The sequence below is a fragment of the Pteronotus mesoamericanus genome, unplaced genomic scaffold, assembly GCF_021234165.1.
Source record: "Pteronotus mesoamericanus isolate MK-2021 breed Mesoamerican mustached bat unplaced genomic scaffold, CSHL_Meso_final scaffold_54, whole genome shotgun sequence".
Taxonomy (NCBI): domain Eukaryota; kingdom Metazoa; phylum Chordata; class Mammalia; order Chiroptera; family Mormoopidae; genus Pteronotus; species Pteronotus mesoamericanus.
Window position 1 is genome coordinate 11824517 of NW_026555321.1, and position 25274 is coordinate 11849790.

The following is a 25274-nucleotide window of genomic DNA, read 5'->3' on the forward strand; positions in this document are numbered from 1 at the left end:
TACATTGTGAATCTCCAAGAGGGCGATTGATACAAGATATTTGATGAAAGAACTCTGTAAAATCATGGAATAACTCATAGGGCTTGGATTCAGTGTAACACACTGGGAAATTCTGGCATAAAATAAGACATGCTTTAAAAGTGACAAATGTTTAGTAAGGCTACATGCAGGGAAGCTCTAGGTTTCATTGAATCATACTGTATTTATTTGCTATTGCTGCTGTAAGAAATTACCAATTTAGTAGCTTAAACAGCACAAATTTATTATCTTATAGTTTTGGAAATCAGAAGTTTAAAACAGGCCAGCCAAGTTTTGTTCTTCTGGAGACCAGGGGAGACTCTGTTCCGTTGCCTTTTCCAGCTCCTGGAGGCTGCCCACATTCCTTGGCTTGCGGCCCTGTCTCACTCTGACCTTTGCTTCTGTTGTTACATATCCTCCTCTTGACTCTCCTGAGTCTTTCCCTTGCAAGGAACCCTGTGATTTTACTGAACCCACCCAGATAAGGCAGGATAAGCTCTGCATCCCAAGATCCTTACCTTAATCATATCTGTAAAAGTCCCTTTTGCCACAAAATGGAACATGCTCACAGGTTCCAGGATTAGGATGTGGACATCTCTGGGAACCATTTTATTCAGCCTCCCACCCACATTATATTTCCCAGAACCCTAGAGGGCACCCAGTAAATATTTGCTGAATATCATTAAGAAAATGGATTAATGGTTTTAGTAAAACTTCCTGAATTATGCAAGTGAAGGAGAAATGGACTGCTGACATCATCATTGCAGTAGGGCTTTGCAGGAGTCTTCAGGAGTATAAGATTTTTGAGAAAGGTCTTTCCAATGTGGATAGTGTTATGAAATGATAATTTAGCAGATGCAGAAGGCACCTCTGTAGAAACCCATCATTCCCTCAGTAATCACTCAGCATGCTGACCTCCCTGCAGACCTGCTTCCTATGTTGGGGTTGTTTTGTTGTGGCCAGGCTTTGAGTGGGAGGAGAGCAGAGGTTGGCAGAGTGGGGCTGAGCAGGAAGAGGTCAGAGTGGAAGCAGCAGAGACAGAATTACTCGGAACTGATGGAGAGATGGCTTCTGCGATGATCCCTTTCAGACGCCGAAGTGGATTATGAGACTCCCCCTCCACCATTTCCCCGAGATGGTGCAACATTAGAGGGGCTCAAAAGGCAGACTTCTTCATCTCCTTCGAAGGTTCAGAGTGTCCAGCTTCTTGTTTGCCATCTTCTTTTCTTTAAATTTATTTATTTATTTATTTATTTATTTATTCATTTATTTATTATTTTAATCCTCACCCAAGGCCATTTTTTCTTTGTTTTTAGAGAGAGAGGAAGGGAGAGAGCAAGGGAGATAAACATCCATCGATGCAAGAGAGAAGCATCAATTGGTTGCCTCCCATAGGCGCCCAGACCAGGGATTGTATGCTCCCGGACTGGGGATTGAACCCACCACCTAGGTATGTGCCCTGAATGGGAAAGTTATGTGCTCTTTTGGTTACAAGATTGTGCTCCAACCACCTGAGCCACACAAGCCAGGGCATCTTTTGCCATCTTCTTAATTGCTTTTACCTAACAGTAGGTACACTCAAAAGGCATGAACATTTTTATAGTTCTTCTTAGACATGGCCCAAGGTATTAATTTACACTCCTACTGGCAGTGTATGAAAGTGTCTGTCTTTCCTCACACTCAGCAGCTTTAAGCAGTAATCATTTAAAATTGTTTTTGAATGCTTATCGGACATTCATTTATAACAATTCTCTTGTAATTTGTTGATGCATATTCTTTGCCTATTCATCCATTATGTTAATATTTTGCTTATGAACTGTCTATTAAAGATCCTTTGTATGTCATATCTTTGGAAATTATTTTCCTAGTCTGGTGTTTGCCTTTTAATTTTGAGTATTGTGCTGATATATGAATTTTTTCATGTTTATTACTGCAGTCAAATCTGTTACTACTTTCTGATATATTCCACTATGTTTGTGATTGGAAATTCTTTGCTTGGCACAATATCTAGTAAATAATCATTTATATTGTTTATAATCCTGTATAATTTTATTTTTTAATTTAATATGTAATCCATATGTAATTTAGTTTGACATACTCTGTGAGGTAGAGATATAATTTTTAGTTATTCAATTAGTTACTCCACCACAATTTATTGAATAATCCCTTTTTCCTTCATTTTATTTTAATTAAATCTATCTTTAATTATATTGGTATATATGTTTTGGAACCTGGGCTCTCTAAGCCATTTCTTCAACCATCTGTTGATTGTATAGTAGACCCATATTGTATTGTGTTTAGCACATTTTCATTTCTAAGATGGCAAGCCCTTCCTTGCTCTGTATTTTAAATGTACTTTAGCATTATCATCTGAACATACTTCAAGATGAATGATGGAATTAATTTTTAAATTAAAAAATCCTGATGTATTCTGCATGGTATTATGTATAAACCATGAATTATTTTAGAAGAGTTTGCATCTTCACAATGTTTAATTATTCCATAGTATGCGTCTGCTTTTTCAAGTCTTATTCAAGGTGACAGAAAAATTATTTCTTCATACAAGTCCTGCATATTTTAAGGTTATTCCTAGGTATTATATAGTTTTGATTTAATTACATTGCTTTCTAATTGGTGATTGCTGTCATATGAAAGCTATTGTTATATTGTTTTTGACTCTTTTTATTAATGATAATCATTTTCACCTAGCTCTCCTGAATTTTCTTAGTAAAAAATCGTATTATAACAGATAATGATTCTATTGCTTGTCAAAGAGCATACCTCTTATTTCAAAATTATGTTTTATAGCATTAGCCAGAATTTCTATAGCAATGTTATACTTAACTTAGCGGTATCCTAGTCTTACCTTGTTTCTAATGTTAACAGCTATGATAGGTGTTTCCAACTATGTTAAAGAAATCTTATTGCATTTCAAATATGGCAGGGGTAGTTTTCTAATCAAAGAAAGGTTTTGAAATGTGATTAGATGATTTTCGATTATTTTGATAGATTGTCACCTACAAGGATCACATGTAATGAAAGTCAGAGTATAGGGTTTGTGGCCAGCAGACCTGGGCTCAAAGCACCCCGCTCCTCTTAGAATTGCCCGCCTGTAACGGGGGGGGGGGGCGTCACCCTCCAATGTCCGTTTCTTACACTGTCCTATGAGGATAATAATATAAGTATCTTGCAAGGCTATTATGAGTATCCAATGAGAATTGTTTACATTTCACCAGGCTTGAAACAGAGGATCATATTTTTTTAATTATTGTGTAATTTTTGCCTTTGATCTATTAAAGTGGTGTAGCAGATTTCCTAATATTTAATCATATTTTATTCTTGGAGTAAATCCTACTTGGTCATGATGAAATGTTTTCTCAACTCACTGCTGTATTTAATATTTGTTTCAGATTATTGCATCAGTTTTCATAATGATCTGGCCTTTGGTTGGATTTTTATGCTGTCTTGTTAGTTTTGACATCAAAATGATGTTTATTTCATATAACGATTGGGAAGTTTTTATCTTTCTGTGCTTTGTGCATATGGAAGTTATATATTTTCTTTGAGAATTTGAAAGAAGTTTCCAGTGGAATTTTCTATGCTTAGATTATTTTCTGAGCCAGACAATGCCTTTACAACATCTTAAGATTTTTCTCTATTTGTTGTTGTTAGTTTTTATTCATTTGGTGTAGTCTGTGTGTCTACTTCTGCGTCAATTTTGGTAATACATGTATATCTAAAAATTGCCATTTTGTAATATTTTTAAAATACTAAACATAGGTTGAACACAGTATTTTCTTACATAATTTCTAAGATTTTTAGTTCTGTGTTTCTCTGTCTTTTTCTTGATTTATTTTGTAATTCTGGGGTTTATTTAACTTCTTTTAAGAACTACTTTTTGGATTTCTTTATCCGACTGTTTCTGTGCTGCTCACTTAATCTCCTAGCATTTAAATCTTTGTTTTTTACACTTTTGAGTCTGCCACCTTAAAACAAACCATTGGTGGTCAGCTGTCATTTATGAAGTGTCTCAAAGGCCACCGTAAAGAGAGTAGTTAGTGTCTGTTTTCACTCTGAGGCTGACACGTTGCAGACTGTTCTGCCCAGGTTCACATCCCAGCTTCACCACTGACAACCTGTGTGATCTCCAACGAGTTCCTTCAGCTTTCTTTGTCATAGCTTCTTCATCTGAGTGTGAGGATAGGAAGCTCTGAGAACATTGCCTGGCATATAGAACACACCTTGTAGTTATTGTCATTACTGTATTTAAGAATAAACATTACGGTTGTTCTCCTGGTTACGGTGTATAGACATAGCTGTGAATGGAAAACTTAAAGACAAATTAAACATTAGAGTACTTTTATGTGTAATCTTTGGAAGGGTATTCAGCCTTAAGAAAAAGCAGATACTTGAAATGAAAGATATAGCATGTATTTAAAGGGAGGGGAAAAAAGGGCCATGGAATTACAGTTAATATGTTCACCATTGTCATTGGCAGAGAAACAGCCTTTTCTCACATGCTACCCATCTGTGTAGGTCCTCACATACCTGCTGATGTCTGTATTCCAAAAGTCAGAGATGGAAGTGTTTCCTGTGTTTCTTTTCTTTGGGGAGAGGGGGAGGGTTTAAGAGGGAGCTAGCAACTTAAGGAATGGGGCTCAAGACTTATTATTGGGAGGAATAATGTTAGATAGGATGTTTCCATTTGGAGAGGCTTCTCTAATGATGCAGAGTATTTTTGTTTTCTGTCTAGGATGTGGAGGGCACACCTGATCATAACAGCAGCAGGCCAGGTATAGTTGTCAAGTAGGCAAGTGAGGTGATACATTATAAACAGGTGATTCAAATGTAGAAATGGATTAGACTGTGTTTTATTATTCACTGCCTCGGTTCATTCAATAATATTCCCTTGGGGTGCAATGCTTCCAGAATATGTTCTTAACCTCTGCTACTTGCAGCAGTTTCTTATAGCTCCCCAAAGGGAGAGGCATTTGTCGGTGTGCCTCCATTTCTTTCAAGGTAAAGTTCAAACTCCACAGCAGGCCCCTCTCCTACTACTCTCACTGTGCCCTGCTATATTAACCGTTGTGGCTGGCGGAAGTCTATGATGGCCCCTCAGGTCCCCGCCCCTGCTGTGCACACCCCGTGTACTCCCCTCTCTTCACTGTAGACAGCGCCTGTGAGTATAATGGAATTGTCACTCTCTTCACTGCTGTATCTAACACTCCATCTTAGCAGAAAGAAGAGAGAGAGAGAGAGAGAGAGAGAGAGAGAGAGAGAGATTCTCCTGCTGTTCTTGACGAAGCAAACTGCCAGGTTGTGGAAACAGCCCCAAGGAACGGGGTGGCAGGGAGCCTTTGGAAGCAGACAGCAGCCCCCTGCTAACAGCCAGCAAAAAAAAACAAAAAACAAAAAAACAAAAAACCACAGGCCCCAGAGCTGCAGTGCAAAGAACTGAATTTCACCAACAACCAGTGAGCTTAGAAGACCCCAAGCCTCAGGTGAGTTTGCAGCCCTGGCCCACACTGTGATTTTAGCCTGGTGAGATCCTGAGCAAAGAGCTGAACTAATCTGACCTACAAGACTGACCCATGGAACTGTAAGACAATAAATTTGGTTGTTTTAAGCTGCTAAGTTTGTGGTAACTTGTTATGCAGCAGTAGAGAAATAATGCTGTCAGTCTTCTTGTGTTCTCTTATCACTGATCACCTGTTTCCCTTAGCGCAGTTGCATTTGTACGTGTCCACATCCAGGGCTCAGGTGTCATCCCTTTGGCATCCCCAGATTTGTCATCCTATTGGACAGGAAAGAAAATGATTTTCTATTCTTAAATCATACTCTACATCTGGCCTTTGTCTCCAGAGGGTTATTTTTTTTTAATAAAGCTATTACTTCCTTTAGAGTCTATTTAACAATTGTAACTGCAAATACTTTATAAATTAATGATTTCGCATTCTTCAAAACTCATTGTATCAGAATACATGTCTGAAAGAGTGAATTCACTGTCCAATTTAGCCTGGGTCTGGGAACAAGCATGAGTGAAGCTGCGGGACACCTACAGTGGCCCCTGGAAGGTTGGTCTCTAATGGTAGGCTCTGAGGGACCCACCGCTGGCCCTATTTAAGTACTTTTGAATCAGTAATTTTAGTAAGGATACGGATTACATATTTATCAAAGTGGTGGTTGGCATGAAGCTTGGAACATAGCATATATTTTGAGGAGCGTAATTAGGGTCCAAATGAATCATTTCAGGTTGGAGTTATGGGCCAACTCTAACAAGATGAACTATCATTGAGTAGGTGTAAAAGAACTATAGTTAAGTAAAAAATAAAATAAAATAATCTCGAAACTAAGGATGGGGTGAGAGACAGCAGGTGCAATTAGATTTATTGCTTCCAAGTTAGTATAAATCAGTGGTATGTTGGGGCTTTTAGTAGTAGACATTACTTGAATCACAAAGTTAATTAGAGACTCTGTTAATTGAACCGTTGCGCCTAGAACAGGAAGAGTAGTCCTACCTGCTCCCCGTGAGTCACAGCACTCCTAGGGGGTTGGGTATACTTCCTTCAACAGGGTCGTAGACAAACTGGAATTTCTCCATTGGGCAGGGACCAGATAGGTGAGCAGATTGGAGATCATGTACAATACTGTGGAATAATCTGAATTGTGGATATTTTGCCTATGGAAAAAGAAGGCACCTAAGAATTAGACTTCCTTCCCATGACTTTGGTGAATGAAAATTACAGGGAAATAGTTTTTGTCTGTATTACGGAAGTAATTACTAACTTGTACTTAATAGCAAAATAGACTTGGATACCTTTGGGAGTTATTGAGCCCATTGTCCCTGAGATGTACAGAGGATTGGGTGGAGGAAAGCAGATTTGTGACTCTGAGCATTGTCACAATGAGACAGCATTGTGTGACCAAAAGACACTAGCACAGGTACCTAGAGGCTAGAACATGTTATTAAAGGTAAAGAAATGCAGAAACGTAGGTATACGGTTTCATGAAGTGGGAGATAACACAGTGTGATCCCAGGCAGAGGATTGGCTCCCTCAGGTCGCCCAAAGTTCCCCAAGAGAGGGCATCCACTCCTAAATTAAGCCACCCATGGGAATGCAGATTCGTCTAAGTGTGAGAAGCTGCTGCTAGTGCCCCACTCAGATCCACTTCACTGGGCTGGTGCACCCATCCTCCAGCTGCTGTGGGTGTTGCCTGCCAGCTTCTCACATGTACACCCTCCCCTGTAGAACTGCACTTGACTGATGACATCTGCTTCATCCAAAGAAGCTGGGAGGCTACAGCTCCCATCCCTCAAGGAAGCCCTTGGCCAGTGACTGGCTGATGCAGAAGTATGACAGCTCCCCGGTAGCTCATTCACCTTCAGGACAACCTCTGGGGTGTCATGGACACTCCAGAGCTCCTGGGAGAATCAGGTTAGACTTCTTCTCACACACATTTTTCTTGTCCTTCCCCTGCCCTCTCATGCTTCCCCCACTTCCCTATACATTTCCCCTAAGGGCCCTGACTGGCACAGGAATTGTCCTTGTAGGCTTTGCTTCCAAAGATCCCTATCTGAGACACCAGCTTTGCCAGTCTGTTGGGGATTTATAACCTCTGCCCCCCTGGCTACAAGAGCTTCTGTCTGTTTATCTACCCTCTTACCCAGTGCTAATAATGGGCCAAAATATCCCTCTTCTGTGTTTATATTCTGGGCTGAAGAGAAGGTCATTTTGCCAGAAGCGTCCCAGCAGGAACAGAGTGTCTGAGGCCCTCTCCAGCAACCCCGGAAAGGGCGCCCTCCCAGGGCTCTCTCCCCTATTCCAACATCAGTGATTCTATAGTCCTCATAATGCCACTTTATCCCTTCAAGTGCGCAACGTGCATACACACACACTCTCACACATTTCTTTCTCTCCCCTGTCTAACAACAGCAATGCTACCTGAGTCTCCCATGGCGATGAAAAGATTAGGGGCCTGGCATATCTAGCAACAGTGTTCCAGGGCTTGTCAGATTAGAGAAACATGAAGATCAGTTGGCGTCCATCTCCTTTTCTCTTTTTAATGGCCTCATGTTTCTATTCCTTTGTTCTTCTTTCCAGACACCGTTCTCATCATGGGCACCTGGCTGATCACCAGCCGTATAAGGTGGCCTGTGGGGGAGGGGGAGGTAAAGCTCTGTGTGGGGAAAAAGCCTGGTTTGGGAGTAGATTGATGTGCTTAATTCCTGGCTCAGGATTTAAGCTGGACAGCCATGTGGCCTTCAAGCCATTTACCGTTTCTTTTTTCGTTGTTTAAAGATTTTATTTATTTTTAGAGAGAGGGGAAAGAAGGGAGAAAGAGGGAGAGAAACATCAATGTGTGGTTGCCTCTCACACGCCCCCTACTGGGAACCTGGCCCTCAACCCAGGCACGTGCCCTGACTGGGAATCGAACCAGCAATGCTTTGGTTCTCAGGTCGGCATTCAATCCACTGAGCCACGCCAGCCAGGGCCATTTACCATTTCTTAATTTCAGTTTCCTCATGTAAGAAATGGGTAGAATGTGCTGACAGACTCATGAAGACCAAATGAGATAGCAAATCTGAAAGCATCTTATAAAAGTGTAAAAAGCCTTTGACAAATGTGAAATATTATTTCGATACTATATTAAAATGCAGCCCTCCTCCTGAAGAGCTTGCAGAATAGTAGGAGAGCTGAGGTCTGAACACCAATAAAAACTATTTAAGGTGGAGATGACCCCGGTCACCAGTGGGGAGATTTCTGTAGGAGTTCAGAGGAGGGTAGGCCCATTTCCTGCTGGGAACATTTGTTCTTTGGGCACGAAAGTATGTTTATATTTTATGTAGTTCCTTTCTGGCTTGGGACATGTAGATATCAGGACCCTTATATAAATCCAGAGAAATAACAAAGACCTGTTATGCCTTTTATGCTGAATGGAGAAAAGGGCCTACTCCATATACATATGATTGATGTAGGGACTGAATCATCTGTTTAGAATCAGCCCTTTGCAATGAGAGGTAAGGTTGTCCATTTTCCAATGGATTTAACTACACCCAGCAGATCTGAGAACTGGGAACGTTTCTATATGCATCCATTTTTAGCACTGATTAGTTGATTCTTTGGTCATTCATGTGAGCAGATTCACATTATTATTATTATACTTAAAATGCCCAGGGAAGCTCAAAGAAGCTGAACAGAGATAGCTAGATGCATGTGATCTTCCAGGCCACCCAGCCCTCGAATAATGGATGTGCTAAGCATAGAACTGCAACCTCAGAATCAATGCTCAAGGGCAACGCCAGAATGCCAGAATGTAGAATTCTTTCCTGATCATTTGAACTGTTATTATTTTTGAGAACGAGGCTCAGAGTGAAGCTAAAAAAACACCAACTGCTCTCGTTCATCTTTTAATTCACTCAAACAGGTATAATTTTTGAAACACAGAAAGAGAAATGAATTTATGTGTATGTATGTATTATGCATTGTATATATAATATATATATTTTTAAGAAACCTGACTATTGAGTTCTGACGCTGTCTTTCGTGGTTGACACATGGATCAAAGCTTGTGGCGTTGACTGCTGTGTGTTTACAAACGATGCCGCCTTGTCCCGAGGGCCCAGACAAAGAATCCAGAATGGTGCCTGCCGTTCCTACGCTCCCTCCCAGCGTTGGCTTTCCTCCCTGTGACTCAGTCTCCTGCCATTATTCTCTCTTCTCTTTTTTTTTTTTCCTTAGAAAAGCTGTGTAGCCCTTTTGATCTCCTTTGCATATCCCTTATTATGAGAACAGCACAGTTCCCTGTACTTACTCCCAGATACACACTAGCATGTTATTCCAATATTATGTCTTTCTCTTCTTTTCCTCAACCGGAGATTCTATTGTCTTCTCGCTCACCCTGGGGTCTATGTAATCCCCCTTCTCAGTACATCAGTGTCATCTGTAATTCTCTTCCAGTCCTTGCTTTTTCCCACAACTGCTCTTAAGGGCACATTTAATGATTATTGTGTGTGTAAGCATTTATAGAGTTCTTTCTCTAGTCACTTAAGCTGCAATTAATTTCAACTTCTATGAAAGAGAATTAATTATATTGAGGCCTAATCATCTATTCTTCCTAAACAGTTTGGAGGGGCCGAGGAGGAGGAGGAGGCCAGCAGAGCGCCTGCACGCACGTGCATGGCTGCACACTGGGGGTTCCTTCCTGGGCCCACATCACTTTTTGTTCCCCATCTTGCTTTTTCAGTACTTTGGAGACTGATTTCATTTTTGGTTTCTGAGTGGTTGTGGCCAGAGCAGGGCTCAGCCTTCCAGTACTGGGGAAAGCCTCATTCTCCTGACTCCTTGTAGCCAGCGCACCGAGCTCGTATCCTGTGAGTTATGAAGTTGGGGAGAAAAGAAATGTCCGCCTCCACGTGGGCGTACTCCGAGGTGTTGGGGTTTTGGTACAACTGTGTGCCACCTATTCCTGTCCTTGATGTACTGGACTCTGCCGCACTTGGCGCAGCTGACCAGAACCCTCTCCCTGCTCATCTCTCTACATTTGCCTCCTTTGACCGTTCTTTTTTTATCTCCTCCTGTGTCCCTCTGCCCACACACTTCCTGTCTCCTTTGTCGCACTTTGCTTAAGTGCCTCTATTCTCCAGTGTTCTGGTCTTCACCTTCCATCTACCCAGTGTTCTAAGTTCATTTTCTCTGCTTCCCAACCTTGTATTCTCTCCCTCCTCTGTTGTTTTCAGTGGCTTGGCTGGCGATGTCACCATGCACCTAATCAGCTAAGCTGGAAACCAACAGGTCATTGTGCATCCCTTCTCCCAACATCCAGTTGGTTTTCAATGAGAAGTTACTCCTGCCCAGCATCCTGTCTCCATGCTCCACCCTCCAGAGCTCCTATCCCAGGTCTAGACTATGCCAAGATCCTGGATACCTCTATCAGTGTCTTATTCTTCTATTTTCTAAAAACAAATCTGAATATGCCACATCCCCGAGGACAGGTATCTCTTTGATTGTTGCAAGTTACACAGTAAAATTCAGATGCCCAGCGTGGTATACACAACCCTGCAGCATCTGACCGTGGCCTTCTCTTCTGCAGTTGTCCGTCCCCACAGCTACATGCCAGACGCACTAACATCTCAGTATTTTTAGAGGATGCTTTTCTGCCTATGCCTATTTTTTTCTCCCCCAAGTCCTCCTTATATTTTCTCTAGCTGGCAAAGATCTGTGCTTTTTTCAAAACTATCTTGTAAAGCTTTCTGGATTTTTTTTCATGTTGAAGAAACTGTTCCTCTTGTGTGTGATCTGATTGTCGTCCGAGTCTCTATCATGACATCTGACCCCACATTGAGTTATTAGAAAAAACAAAAAAACAAAAACAACAATGCTTTGCATTGCAGAATAATTGATAGACCTTGAAGCTTTTTCATAGACTTTCTCTCCATGGTGAGTTGGAAAAAGCAGAGATATGAAAGGGAGGTTGTGTTCCACAGCACTTTGGTGTCGGTTCTATTTTGGTCATTTTTGATCCCCATGTACTGTTATCTACACCTTTAGTAACAAGGAAAGTGTGTCAAACCTCCTGCCACTTAGGAGGATAAGAGCCTGGGCAGAACACTTAGTGAGGATGGCCAGCCAACCCTGTTCTTGAAAGCGATAGCCTTGAATTAAAGACAGAAGGACCCAGGGGAGCTCTATATGAACTCTTGAAGCTACAAGTTTGTTGTTTTGGGGGGTTTTTTGGTAAAAACATTCTTTGTAAAACATTGAATACCTTTTTTAAATGTAAACTTAAGCTAAGAAGTTCTCAACCTCTTTTCATCTTCCTTTTTGTTTTAAATGGAATTAGGCATTCCTGGTTAATCAGTGCCCAAAGCAAAGAAAACCTAGGGGCAGTTGGCACTAGGTAATTTAGACACTAACTACAGGTTAAACTAGAAGAGAGGGAGAGAGGGTGGACTCACAAAGCATTTATTGGACTTCCCAATTAAGCACACAATCATTGAATTTTAGCTTGAAAAGATTTAGCCCCTAGTTACAGCTGAGGAATAAAGGCCTAGAAAAGTCAAGCACCCGTCAGAACCCTCACCAGTAATGGCTGTAAGCTCCTAACTCCTTTCTAGATTCCTTTCCCAAGCTCATTAATATACACGAAGGTATTAAAAATGACATATGAGGGAAGATAACTGAGAGCACACTAATACAGCTGATTGTGAGTTTGAACCTTCATTTTGGGTAAATTAGGTGGATGATAACAGTAATAGAAGCCAAGAACTTTTTACTGCTTTATCTCATTCAATCCCCACAAAACTTCTATGAGATACTATAACAAATGACTACAAGTTTAGTGGCTTACAACAATGCAAATATATGATCTTACAGTTCTGAAATTCAGGACTCATAAATAAGTTCCACAGGACTAAAGTCAAGGGGTCTATGTGCCTGGTTCCTTCTGGAGCCTCTGAAGGGAGGATCCATTTTTTTTTTAACGTTATTCAGCTTCTAGGGGCTGCCTGCTTCCTTGGCTTATGGCTCCTTCCTCCATCTTCCAAACTCTTTCCATCATCACCTAAATTTCTCTGCCTCTCATTCCTCCTGCATCCCTTTTATAAGGACCTTTGTGATTTTACTGGACCCAATAGATAATCCAGGACAATTTCATTATGAAATTTGATTTTTTTTTTAAACTTCTTATTTATTTATTTTTAGAGAGAGAGGAAGAAAGGGAGGAAGAGAGTGAGGGAAACATCAATGTGAGAGAGGATGTGACCCAACCCCGGGGACCAGGCCCGCAAGCCAGCCATGTGCCCTGACTGGGAGTTGAACTGGTGACCTTTTGCTTTGCAGAACAATGCCCAACTAACTGAGCCACACTGATCAGGGCTCACCATGAAATTCTTAACTTCATATAAGGTAATATATTCCCCTGTTCCAGGGACTGGACATGGACATATTGGCGGAAAGGGTATTACTCCGCCTACCACAGAGAGGTACTATTCTACAGCTGAGGAAACTCAAGCTCAAAAAAATTAAGTAACTTCCATAAAGTTAGATAGTTATTGAAGAGCAGTCTTTCATTCTTTATTTACCACTGTCTCTGGAACTGAGTTAGAAAGAATAAAAAATAAATGATATAAGTGATTTCAAGGTAATTATGGCATAGTATTATTAGATTTTTTGACCAAAAATATATTAAGGCTGTGGCCTAAATTATAAAATATAATCCATCATAAAGAAAAAGAATGTTCTAAATCTTTAAAAAAATTCTTCAGCATAATTAAAAGAATTAAAAAGGTAGTCCTTGGACTATAATAGGCCACCACCCAGAGTTAGTCATCCCTTTGGTTGCTGTGAGCTGATATTTTAATTTTCAAAGCTTAAATCAGCTTCAATGCATTTCTATCCCTTGGTTGTGGGTGGCCACTCTATATGCAGAATAAAGCTAACATTTTTAAAACTTGACAGAATTTCTTTTTAATTTCTGAAGTCAGCTATCACATTTCTCTTAACCTCTCTCTTCTCTCTGTTGAATGTCTCAAGCTCAACTTCAGATAGCCATTTATAAGAAATAGATTTTTGATGACTTAGTGTCCATATTAACTTCCCCTAGAAGCTCTCTGGTTTGTCAAATAAGTCTCATAAAATATGGTTTCAAGTATTGAACTTGGTATTATACTTATAGTTTAATAATACTAAATATGGTTGAGATGTTCCCCCTCCCTTAATTGGAAAGTAGACTTCTGTAATCTTGCCCTACTGACATGGAATTAATGGAAAGTTGGACAAACAAGCCTATTTCCAGAAAGGGGAAGGAAAACTATTTTAACCTGTATCTTTACTGATAACCCACTGAGGTCCAGAGAAAGATGCAAAACATTCCTTTACATCTTGATCACATGTCACTGCTACCTAGTTAGCCTTGGTAGAATTAGGAAGGCCTGCCTGCCTACCTTGATATCTCTCTCTCTCTCTCTGCTTTCCTTAATTTCTTTTATTTGTAAATAAATTTACATGTTATAAGTCGTATGTGGGCTATGAAACTTAATAATGAATTAAGTCTTCCATTAACCAATGCACAATTTAGGAAATAGGACATTACAAATACTGGTGATATTGAATATACAGTGTTCCTTGATGCTATCGCCTACCTTCTTCCACTGTGATATACTCTATGAATTCTACATTTATTATTACAATGTTTTTAGTTTTATTGCATGTGTGTATGTATACACATATATATATATCTCCCTAAATAATATATTTTTTAAATTTTTGCTTGTTTGTGGGCTTTATAAAAAATAGTAGCATGCCATATATACTTTCCTGCAACTAGCTTTTAATTCACAGTTGTATTTCTAAGATTTATCAGTCCTATAAAGGTAGAATTTGTTCATTTACCCTAACTACGTAATATTCTGTTGTGTGACTATACCACTTTATTTATTTCTTCTTCTATGGATGGACTTTTGGGTTATTTCCTGCTTAGGAAGTTTATTTCCAGTGATTTGCTATTATAAACAACGCTGCTATGAATTTTTGTGCACATGGATAAGTGTTCTCTAGGAGTGGAATTGCTGGGTCAGAGGGTACATAGATTCTTTACTAGGTAATTCAAAGTGGTTGAACCAATTGACACTCCCTTCAGCAGTGTATTCCAGTTCTTGTTGCTTCATATCCCTGACATTTGATAATTTCAGGTTCTTAAATTTCACCCATCTAAAATTGTGTCTTATTGTGGTCTGAAAAAGTATTGCCTTTATTTCTAATGAGGTTTAATATCTTTTCATTTTTTTTTTTTACCATTGATACTTGCTTTTTCGTGAGATACTGCTTCTATTTCCCCCCATTTCTCTCTAGCGTAATTATGCACTAGCATAATTTTTTGAGTAGTTGATGATTTCTTCTTTGATTGTCAATGCCAAGGCTTTCATAAATTAAATTTTCATTTATGTGAGGCTGTGTTTGATCTTTCTATTCTATTTTAGTGAACAATTTGTCTGTTTCTGTGTCAATACCTAACGTTCGTCTTTCATTCCCTCTTTCATCTTCCATTCTTCTGCCTTGCTGTGAAGATTCTGGATCTTTCGTTTCATAATGCACTTTCTGTCCAAAGTCAGCCAGTTTTTTAGGAATATCCTGATAGACTGCATGGTCAGTAACATAACAAACAGAGCTATAGATTGGTAGTGGAGATGTCCTCTCAGAGCATTGTGCCAGTATGTGATAAAGTCGCCATCACCAGCAGAATCACCATGGATCATGGGAGTGAAGAGGATAAAGAATATGTTCTGTTACTCTAAGGCCTCGCTAATTTTTTTCATGTTTATCATCATATCACTCTGCTGACTCAATTTTTTTTCCTACTAAACTGTTATCATTCAGGTCTGCCCCATCCTTCCACTTCCTAATTAATTTCCATATTAAATGCAGTACTTTAAATTTCACTTTCTCAATTTTATCTAATTCATTTGGATCCATTGTTTTTATTAGTTTTGAAACATGATTATATTATCTCAACTATCTGAAACCATCCAACTGTGATGATAATCCTCTCTATCTTCATCTAAATCAGTAAAAATTTTGACAAGACAGGGCTCAATAGCCTATTTCTACATAGCATCTTCTCCATTGACATTGACTAATTAGTTAACAACTTTTCACCTTATCTATTTGTTCTTTGTCATTCAAGTTGTATGACATCTTACCATCTTACTCCATCTTACTCCAGGGTGTCTTTGTCAGGCACCTTGCTGAAATAAGCATGTCATGTCATTGGTATATCTTGATATGTATATATATATACAATATAATTTAACATATATGATATATCATATGTCACATATCACATACATATTTGTTTATGTCTCCTCCCCAACCTCATGCTACTCTTTATTGATTACCCCATCACTTGCTTTCCATAGTATTCATAGACAAAGAATATAAATGTAACTTTTAGACTTGTGGTTTTTATGGGTATGATGTTGTCTCTCACACCCACCTTTCTCCCCAGTTGCCTTCAGCTCCCTCTTTTGATAATGAGGATGACATTTTCACATACTTATATGAGAAAAATAAATAATATATAATATATATTTTTCTCATGTGTGTATATGTGTGTGTGTGTAGATGATTTGTTGTTTGCTTGTTTGTTTCTCTCTGTTACTTCAGAAGACCTAATTCCTCTGTCCCTAGAAACTTAAACAGAATTAGGTGCTTACTATCAACCTCATTGTTTCAGTTTACTACTAAAGTTAACCACTGAAGGTCCCTCCTTTACGATTTGAAGATCATTCTTCTTGATGGAAATTACAAAAGCACCAGGGAGGATTGTTTTCCTTCTGCTTTTTCATATGCTAATTGTCTCACACCAGCATTGTACCATCTCGCTGGAGCCAAGGGTCTAGCCCTTCCTCTTCCTGTCCTGAATATAACCAAAAATGCATTTTGACAAACTCAGCATTTTCTTTGCAAGCTTCAGCTCATCCTTCCCTCCTTAGCTTTATCGATGTTATTCTGACATCTGATCATGCCGTACAACCAAACTGGGCTAGGAAACATAAAAGAAAGCTTGTCAAGACCTGGCGAAGCTGAACCTTAAACAAACACCAATATTGCTGGTGACACTGGCAAGTAATATTCCTGAGAGATTATTCCCAAAAGGGAACTGGGGGCTAAGAGATAAATTTGATCACATGAGATGGAGGCACTCAGGAACTCTGTACATGAAGCTGCTACTATATGACAAAGGATAATATTCTTTGTGATATCTGAAGAATGGTTCTGAAATAGCATCTGTGCCTAAGAAAGCAATATCTTTAGTAACTAGCCCAATAACAGGCACATAGTATTCAATAAAAATGTATTTATTAAGAATGAGAACAATACATGTTGGGGAGAGGAAAGATGTTATATCCTTCCTGTCACATGGAAAACAAAAATTGAGAATATGGATTTATTTTTTCACATTATCGTTAGGCTGATTTGACATTTTCATTTTAAGATGCTGACCGCTTGGTTCACAGGGAAACATTAGTGGCGAAATATGAAATATGCTTCTTGGAAAATGTATTGCCTCAACAGATTAAAGACACATAAGCCAGAGCAAGTATGCAAATCTTCCTTGTTTGAACTGAAAGGGAAGGAAGGAAAGGAAGAAATTAATGGAACTTTTTAAGCTTTAGCCTCTTTCTGATATTTTTGACAGAAGCCTCTGAGAATGAGTTAAGAAGGAAAAAGACGAACCACATCTTCTTGGTTAAAAATATTGTTAAACTATCTTTGCCAGTTCAAATATCCCAGAAATGCATTTAATACTATCTTTTGAATATTAATAATTAAAACTGTTTAAATATTCTCAATCAACACCCTCTAAGTTTGTAGAAAACTTAAAATTATGTGCATGTTGGAAAGGGTAGGGGGAGGGAAGGAGAACACTTTTTCTTTTCCTAGGATTCAGTGATTTAAAACATGATGTAGTACAGGGGTTTGCAGAAATTAAGTTGTTTAACAACTCCTGGTATTGTGGATAATAATCTCTAAATTTGCTCAAGTCCTTTTTGAGGTAAGCATGGAGTAAATGATGGATTAATAATCCATTTCCTACTTTTTTGTGTTGATTCTATATGTCACTATTCACTTGCTAAGCATTCATTCAAATTGAGGTCTTTTTTTGGTTATAAGAAATACGCAATGGTGTGAGCTGTGTTAACTAGTTACTGGCTGGAAGGGAGAGGTTTTCCTCAGTTACAGATCCAACTTCAGTGCAAGATTTGCTATTTTTAATCCCCGAACTTAGAAACTTAATTCCATTAAAAACGGAGGAAGTTGTCAAGGGAGGGTTGCTAAAAGTTCATGCTAAATTCGCTTAGAACCAGATTGTGTTCATTAATATTTATACATCTATGGTTGGGAAGGGGCGATTATGCTTCTTTAAAAACACTGGGTATTCATTTTCCATGTATCCCATAGCCTCCTGATTAGGGAAGGTGGGTTTTCATTGCACAATCAATGAGATACAGATGGAAACCATCTGGCGCCTCATCCCCTTTTTGTCAAAAACCTCGTCTTGTCTCTCACATGTCAATGATGAATGGAAAGATTTCAATCTCTATCTGAACAATGCAGTTTGAATCCCTCAGCTAGCCAAGGGTTTTTTGGCAAGCGTCGATGGGCTTAATATTTTAAAGAAACCAGCAATCATTTTAATTCATTAGTTGAGGCCTGTTGTTCTAGGCAGTGTTTTTGATTTGTATTTTGGGCATTGGCTTTGTTTTTGATTCACAAGCTTCTTCCATATGGGTGTATTTTCTTTTACTCAGTATAATTTATGGGGACAAAAGCGGCAGTTTTATCTGATAAAATGACCAAAATGCTGAGAGTTTTTTAAAAAATCATCTACTGTATTAATTATGATTCACATTACGGGTTCAGACCAAAATTTCCTTGTTAGCCGGTACAGCGCATAAATCAGAGGACACAGAATTGAGTTGACCCACCTCTAGACAATGAATCCGAAAATCGGTGCAGTTCGCAGCTTTGTGAGAGGAAACCTGATGCAGACCCATCTCGGAGCATCCTGGGCACAACACTTTCACGGTTTGTCTGTCTGCTGAAGGTGAGTTCCTGGTGGAAGCAGAGTGATTGGCTCACGTGGTGCGCTTTGACAGTGATAATTCAGCTAACGAAAAAACAGATTGGTTTTCCTGAACTCCACATTTAGTAGAAAAGGGTGAATCACCAAAAAAAAAGTTGATACCAAAGCCTTATTTAGTAAAACTCCTTTCCAGAGGACTCCCGGGGTAGAGATTCAGCCCAACCCTGTGTGACCTGCCAGGCTGTGTCAGCTTCTGTAGCAGTTACAGGCCCCACCGCTGGCTTTTGTGTGTGGAGCTCTAGTTGAGAGAGCACATAACATGCAAGTTCCTTTATGCAATTATAATGATTATTGTGTTAATACATAGTATTTATTCCCTGCCAGGCGCTGTTCTAAATGCTATATATATATATCTTCACTCATTTCATCCATACAACGACTCTAATAGATAAACTCTATTATTATCCTCATGTTTACTGATAGGGAAACTACAGTCCAGAGGGATTAAGAACTTGCCCCAGTCCCATAGCTATTAAATGGTAGGTAACACGGGGATTCAGATCCGCGTAGCAATCTGTGCGCTTAATCGCTATACATACTGTTTCTCACAGTAACCATGTGAGATTACTGTGAGATTTTTCTTATTTCCATTCTTTGGATGGGAAACTGAGGCACAGAGAATTTTCTTCTGAGAAACTTTTGTTTTAAAGTAAAGAAAGGCTTTCTTTGCTTAAGTCATATACCTGGGTATTCATCTTTTCTTTACAACAAAACCAGATTGAATAAACAGGTTACCATGAAAATCATTGATTAATATAAAAGTACCCATAATCATACTTGAGACACTACAGTAGTCCTAGTAGATATAGTCACAATTATAGAGCACTGTGACTCACCTCCTTAGAATTGCATGGGACTTACCTGGTATTACATACATGTTTGCTTTACATACAAAGCAATAGCCCAATGCATAAATTAACATTGATAGTTATGCCACAAAGATCAGGAATGAGTGCTGAAGTGCATTGAATAAGTTGCCAACCTCAAAGTGTGTTCCAAATGTACTTTGTAGATTAATTCTTGGGAGCCCAGAATTCGCTTGCCTGTGGAGATAGTGGTTGTTAGGACTCCCTTTTTCAAAATTCAGATGAGGCAGCAGCAGCCAGGTAAGACAGGTAGCAGAGTAGGTTCTTTTCATTAATCCTCTCTTTCTTTACCTTGTAAATGCTCTCCTTTCCTCTCTAGATTGCCCCCTTCCCAAGCTATTGCAGTTATTTCTTGTTGTACAACAAGCTACCCTACAACGCAGTGGCTTTTAATAACAACGATTAACTATTTCTCACAATTCTATGGGTGAGGACTTAACGTAGGGTTGGCTGAGCAGTTCTTTTCTCCATTTGGCATTGAGCGGAGGTCACTCATTCAGCCTGACTCATCTGCGGCTGGCTGGGCTGGGCTGGGCTGGGCTGGGCTGACCTGCAAGCTCCAGGAGAGTTTTCTTCCATTATCAGGTGACCTAGTGTTTCTCACGTAGCCTCGCCATTTAGTTGGTTTTGGCTTTCTCACAATGTGGTGGTTTGAGGGTAGTCAGGCTTCTCACATGGAAGCTGGTATCCAAAAGGAAAAAAAGGGAAAACTACCAGTCCTCTGAAGTCTTGGGCTAACAACTTCCAGGACCCAGCAATATGGCACATAACTTCTTCCACATTCTATTGGTCAAAGCAAGTTATAAAGCTACTCCAAATATAAAAGGAAGGAGAGATGGACTCTATCTCTTCCAAGGGGGTGGGGGTGACATGTGCATATAAGGAAGGAAAAAATTGATGGTGGCCACCTTTGGAGACTGTGTTCTATACCTTCTTTTCATTGTATTAATGGGGAACGTTGAGGCGGGAGGTCCTAACTTTTCAAAGCAGAGCCTATCAATACGGTCCTGTTCCAAAACTAAGTTCTTAAGTGGATGCCAGAGGTGTGAAAATTCTTCAGCAGCAGCTAAAAGAATAGGGAATTCATACACATCCCTCTTTTCTCTCCTGTGTTGCCATGTTAAAAAAAGAAATCAGAAATCTAAGTTTATATCTGGGGAGGAAATTGAGGAGGGTGGCTATATCAGTATTAGTTTCAGCTGTGAGTATCAGAAACTCAAAATAACAGTGAAGCAAAAAGTGTATTTGTTTTGCACATGAAGTTCACAAGCAGGCAGCATAGGGCTGGCCTGGGTTCTTCTCGGTCACTACTCCACGTGCAGAGAAGGACTGGAAAATGGCAACTCTTCCCTAATTAGTGCACAGATCAAATCCATATCCTATCCCAAGGTTAGATCATCAAAATTTGTGTGGCTCTTACTCTGGGCAATGATCCATCCATGCCACTAGGTTTCCCGAATGGCCACTTTTCATGGAAATGATGATAGCAGTCTTCATGAATAATTACAGGTAGAAAGAATTTCAAGCTTTCTACAATGTACCTAGCTCTCCAAAGCTACTGAAATGCAAAATGAGTTATGTACTACCTTGTTCCATTTCCCTTTTTATGAAAACCACCTGAAATTATTTTTTTTTCTGTCAGTGGAAGTAGTAAAACAATTATACGCAGGATAGAAGAGAAAGACCCATAAATGCTACTTTAGCCATATTTTCATGCATGGGGTAGAAACAACACCTGATTAGGAATCAGATAAGTATGAGTCTTCTGATAGTCATGTAAGCGAGTCTTCAGGCAAATCACCAAATATCTTGCGACCTTAGTTCCAAGAACCTGTACAATGGAGACAGTAACATATGGTCTGTAGACACTGTGTAGGGAAAGGAGGCATCAAATGAAATAATGATGTAAAAGTGATGGAAAACAAATCCCCCCTGAAAACTTTGGATATTTCACTTGCATTAACCTTGTTAGTAGCATCATCCCCATTTTATGTCGTAACCAGGGCAGTCCACTATGCTTCATTCTGAATTCCATTCAGATTCTGCCCATTTTACAGCTTGTTTGTTCTGTGGCAGGGCTCTGAGTGGCAGCTGTCACTTGATTAGTCAAGCCTGAAGATTTGGGAACTGTGCAAAAGAAAGAAAGACATTATAACAACAACATTTGAGTCCTCAGACCTTTTCCAGCTTTCATCTCATTATTCTGCACCTGGGCCCTGTGAGGATCATGCTATCATTAGACCCATTCACAGAACAGGAACACACCTTAGAGACTGCTGACTTACCAAAAGTTCATTAGGAAATAGGAAGTGGAGCCAGGATTTGAATCCGACAAATTCCTGAGCCAGTGCTGTGACTTCCCACGCTGACCATGAGCCTCAGCACTGGCTAAGCAAGGCCCACAGAAGAAGAGAGAAGGTTCAGCACAGAACTAGTCTGATAGCCAGGGCTGACTGCTTGGACAAGTGACCTGGACGGTCACGCAGGGCCCTGTGCGTAAAAGGGCCCACACTCAATTCACTGTTCTCCTGGTGCCATCTCAGAATTACTAATAAATTTTAAGGAAGTGGCTCCTCATTTTCATTTTCTGTTGGGCCTCACAAACATGGCCGGTCCTGGGAGACACTAAGGTGAGAGAAGGGATGAAAGCGAATAGCCCACCTTACTTCTACAAAGTCACATGTAAAGCAAGGACAACGGGGAGAGGCAGCTAACTTTTGCCGAGTACCTGTTATCTGCCAGGTATGTGTTCATGTCATTTTTATACCCATTAATTAATTTCACCTCCAGAAAAACTCTATGAGGTAAATAAGTTCATCATTTTATAGATAAGGAAACAGATTATCAGAGCAGTTAAGTGATTTGCATAAGGTTACACAGCTGAGAAGAGGTGGAGCTGGGATTTAAAGCCAAACGCATATTCATATTCTTTTAGCCCCTCCAGCCTGCTCCATGGCCAAGATAAAACATACCTACTCTTCATGGGTACATTATTATGAGGTGATTTTTTTCCCCAACTCTGCAGAAATAAATGATGATTAAAGAAAGGTATATAGTTTACAATAATATAGAGTTTCTGTCTGCAAAGCTTATTAACTTCTTTTCAGTTAAGCCTGACCTAATGAAAGGTTCTCAAAGATAGAACCCATGATATGTAAATATGATCAAGATATGATATCAGAATTACTGGACTGTGCCATGTTATTTTTATATGCAAATTGCACCAAGGTTCTTAGTTCTATGACTAGCAATAACAACAGCCACCCGATTTCTACTTTTGACTTTAAATAGCCTTGGATAGGTCATTTGACTTCTTTGAGTCTCAACTATAAATTGAAAAAAAGAGGATTCTCCAGCTATGATAAAAATGATTTCATCACAATTAGAACCCTAAGTAGAATTTTTTTGTGTGCCCAGAAAAGTACACCTAAATTGGCTTTACATCAAGAGAGGGGCCCTTAGGCAAGAGGGAGGGGAGGAAAGAGAAGAAAGGAAGGACCTGTATCCCAGTACATTGAAGGTTTCCTGAGTGGGCTGGCTTCCTTGTTCTACCTGTGGACCTCTGGTCTGTCTGCCTCTAGTAGCCAGGGCTGCCTGCCCGGGATAGCAGTGAGCTTGCCAGCAAGCTGGGAGGAGTCATACATGATTCCTCTGAGGAGGAAGAAGGCAGGAGCTCTACATTTGCCTAGTATTTCTCAATCATGATTTGCATCTTTTTCTTTCTATTTCATTGCCCTGTGTGCAAGAGCCAATGGCCTTGTCCTAGCTATTGCTCCAGGATTGATTGTGAGTGGTTTCACAGTTATAGGTCCAGACTCAACTGACAAGAATGCCATGATTGATAAATGATGTCTGTCATGGATACCGAACATATAGCGGGTGACAGATGTGGCTCATAGCACATCTATTAGATATTTGCTATCCCAGGTCAGCGTAGACTGTCCAGAAATGTTTTCTGGATGACTAAACAGCCATTTCTGTTGGTGGTAACTTTGTGGTAACTATGAGGAAATTGCAGTCCCAGAAGCTATCTAAGATTTTAGAAAATTTAGGGCATTGCCCTAAGTGCAAAACAATGATTTTTTATCTTAATTTCTCAGAATATGGATCATAAAATATTTGCATCAGAATCACAAAGTGAGCTTGTTTAAAGATTGCTAGGCCACATCCTAGACTTACTAAATCAAAGTCTTTGGACGATAAGACTCAGGAATCAACATTTTCATGAACATCCACAGTGATTTGTGTGTGTGCATGTGTGCATGTTAAATTGAATTTGCAGAATCATTGCCTTATAAAGTTGGGTAAGAAAAGTTAAATCTTTAAAACTGGCAATATTTTTATTTAGTATATTATAACATGAACTAGGAAGCCAGTTTGCAAATGGTGCTGAAATTCAGTAGAAGGTTATAAATACCCAGTTTCATTAACTAAATTTTTCACTGTTAGCTGTGGAGGATCTAGATAAATAAAACTTAAGGGCAAATAAAGTAGCTTTTAAAAAGTCTGATAGTTGTACCCTACTCAACCAAGTAATGCTCAATGAGGTCACATATATGTGTATCTTATCTTATCCCTTTGATGTGTGTGTATGTGTGTGTACACATAAATGTGCAAACCATGGAGGCGGGGTACAGAGGGTTGCAGGAGACTACAACAAAGATTGAGGGGTGGAATTTAAGCAATGACAAACTTTGGAGATAAGTAATAATAAAGTGATGGGTGAGAACAGAGAGAAAAAGGGAAAGAATAGAACAAAATGTTTAGGTTTTTAGAAAAAATACTCCAACTCAAACAGTCAGTCACATGACAGCAGAACAGTATTGTTGAAAGGACGTGGGCAACCAGAATTGAGTCTGACTCTGCCACATAACCAGTCCTGTGATCCTGTTTCCTCATTTGTGAACCTGGATAGTGACAAAACCGACACAACCAGTGGCCCAAGTGGCAGTAAGACTTAACAAAGAAAACAAGTATGAGGAACTGGCCTGTAATAAGCACTCAGTGGCATCCGATGGAGAGTTGCCAAAGCTAAAATGCCTTCTCTTTTGAATTGTAGCTAATTGATATTGTTATTTAATGTGGAATCATTTTTCTGTGAGGGCGTGTGTTAATTTCACCCAGGCTCCATGGCCATGTATGTGAGGAAAGCCTGATTAGAAAGACAAGACTCTGTAACTAGCCTGACCAGCTTCTAGCCTAAGCTTGGAGTCCAGAGATCCTCCCTGAGGAGGAGCCGTTTGTTTGTGTGTTTCCCTAAAATTAGATGATCCCAGAGTATGCCGTAATTAATCAGTTAAATGAATTCAACAAAAATATGTTGAACCTGAGCCTCTCCGTATGTGTCAGCCCATGGGCCTTGCCCTTCAGTTGCTCACAAGCTCGTGAGCCTCAACCAGATGCCCCAGGAACAGAGAGAAAGTGCCAGGGTGAGGGAACTTCGCAGATGACAAGATATTAGAGTTCGGTTTTGAAGGATGAATACAAGTTTTCCAGACAGGCTCCGAGTAGGAAAGCCGTATCAGGCAAAGGGAAGAGTGTTTTCACTTGGGTTAGACTACAGAAAATTGAGGGGTAATTAAGAAAAAGTAGGTGAATTTCCCTCCTGTTGTTCATCCACATACGGGGACAATTAGCAATTCTGTCCTGGGCGGTTTGCCAGCCAGGACTTAAGGATTTTGGTTTCATTATAGCAGACTGATGAGGAGGCGCAAGAACAGCTTGGCCTCAGAGAGGGAAATGGCT

General features: G+C 39.7%; 1 protein-coding gene across 7 annotated transcripts in view; it reads left to right on the forward strand.

Moving 5' to 3' along the window:
* THRB (thyroid hormone receptor beta) overlaps positions 1–25274 on the forward strand; it is a 330196-nt gene that overhangs the window by 43861 nt on the left and 261061 nt on the right. For 5 of the 7 annotated variants that reach the window (XM_054595367.1, XM_054595374.1, XM_054595368.1 and 2 more), the window contains one exon: positions 1335–1468. The exons of 1 other annotated variant lie outside the window; for it this stretch is intronic. The gene's annotated coding sequence lies outside the window, so the exon portion shown is untranslated. Of the gene's footprint in view, positions 1–1266; positions 1469–25274 lie in introns of those variants that run through there. One more of the 7 variants, XM_054595370.1, reaches the window with a different exon arrangement.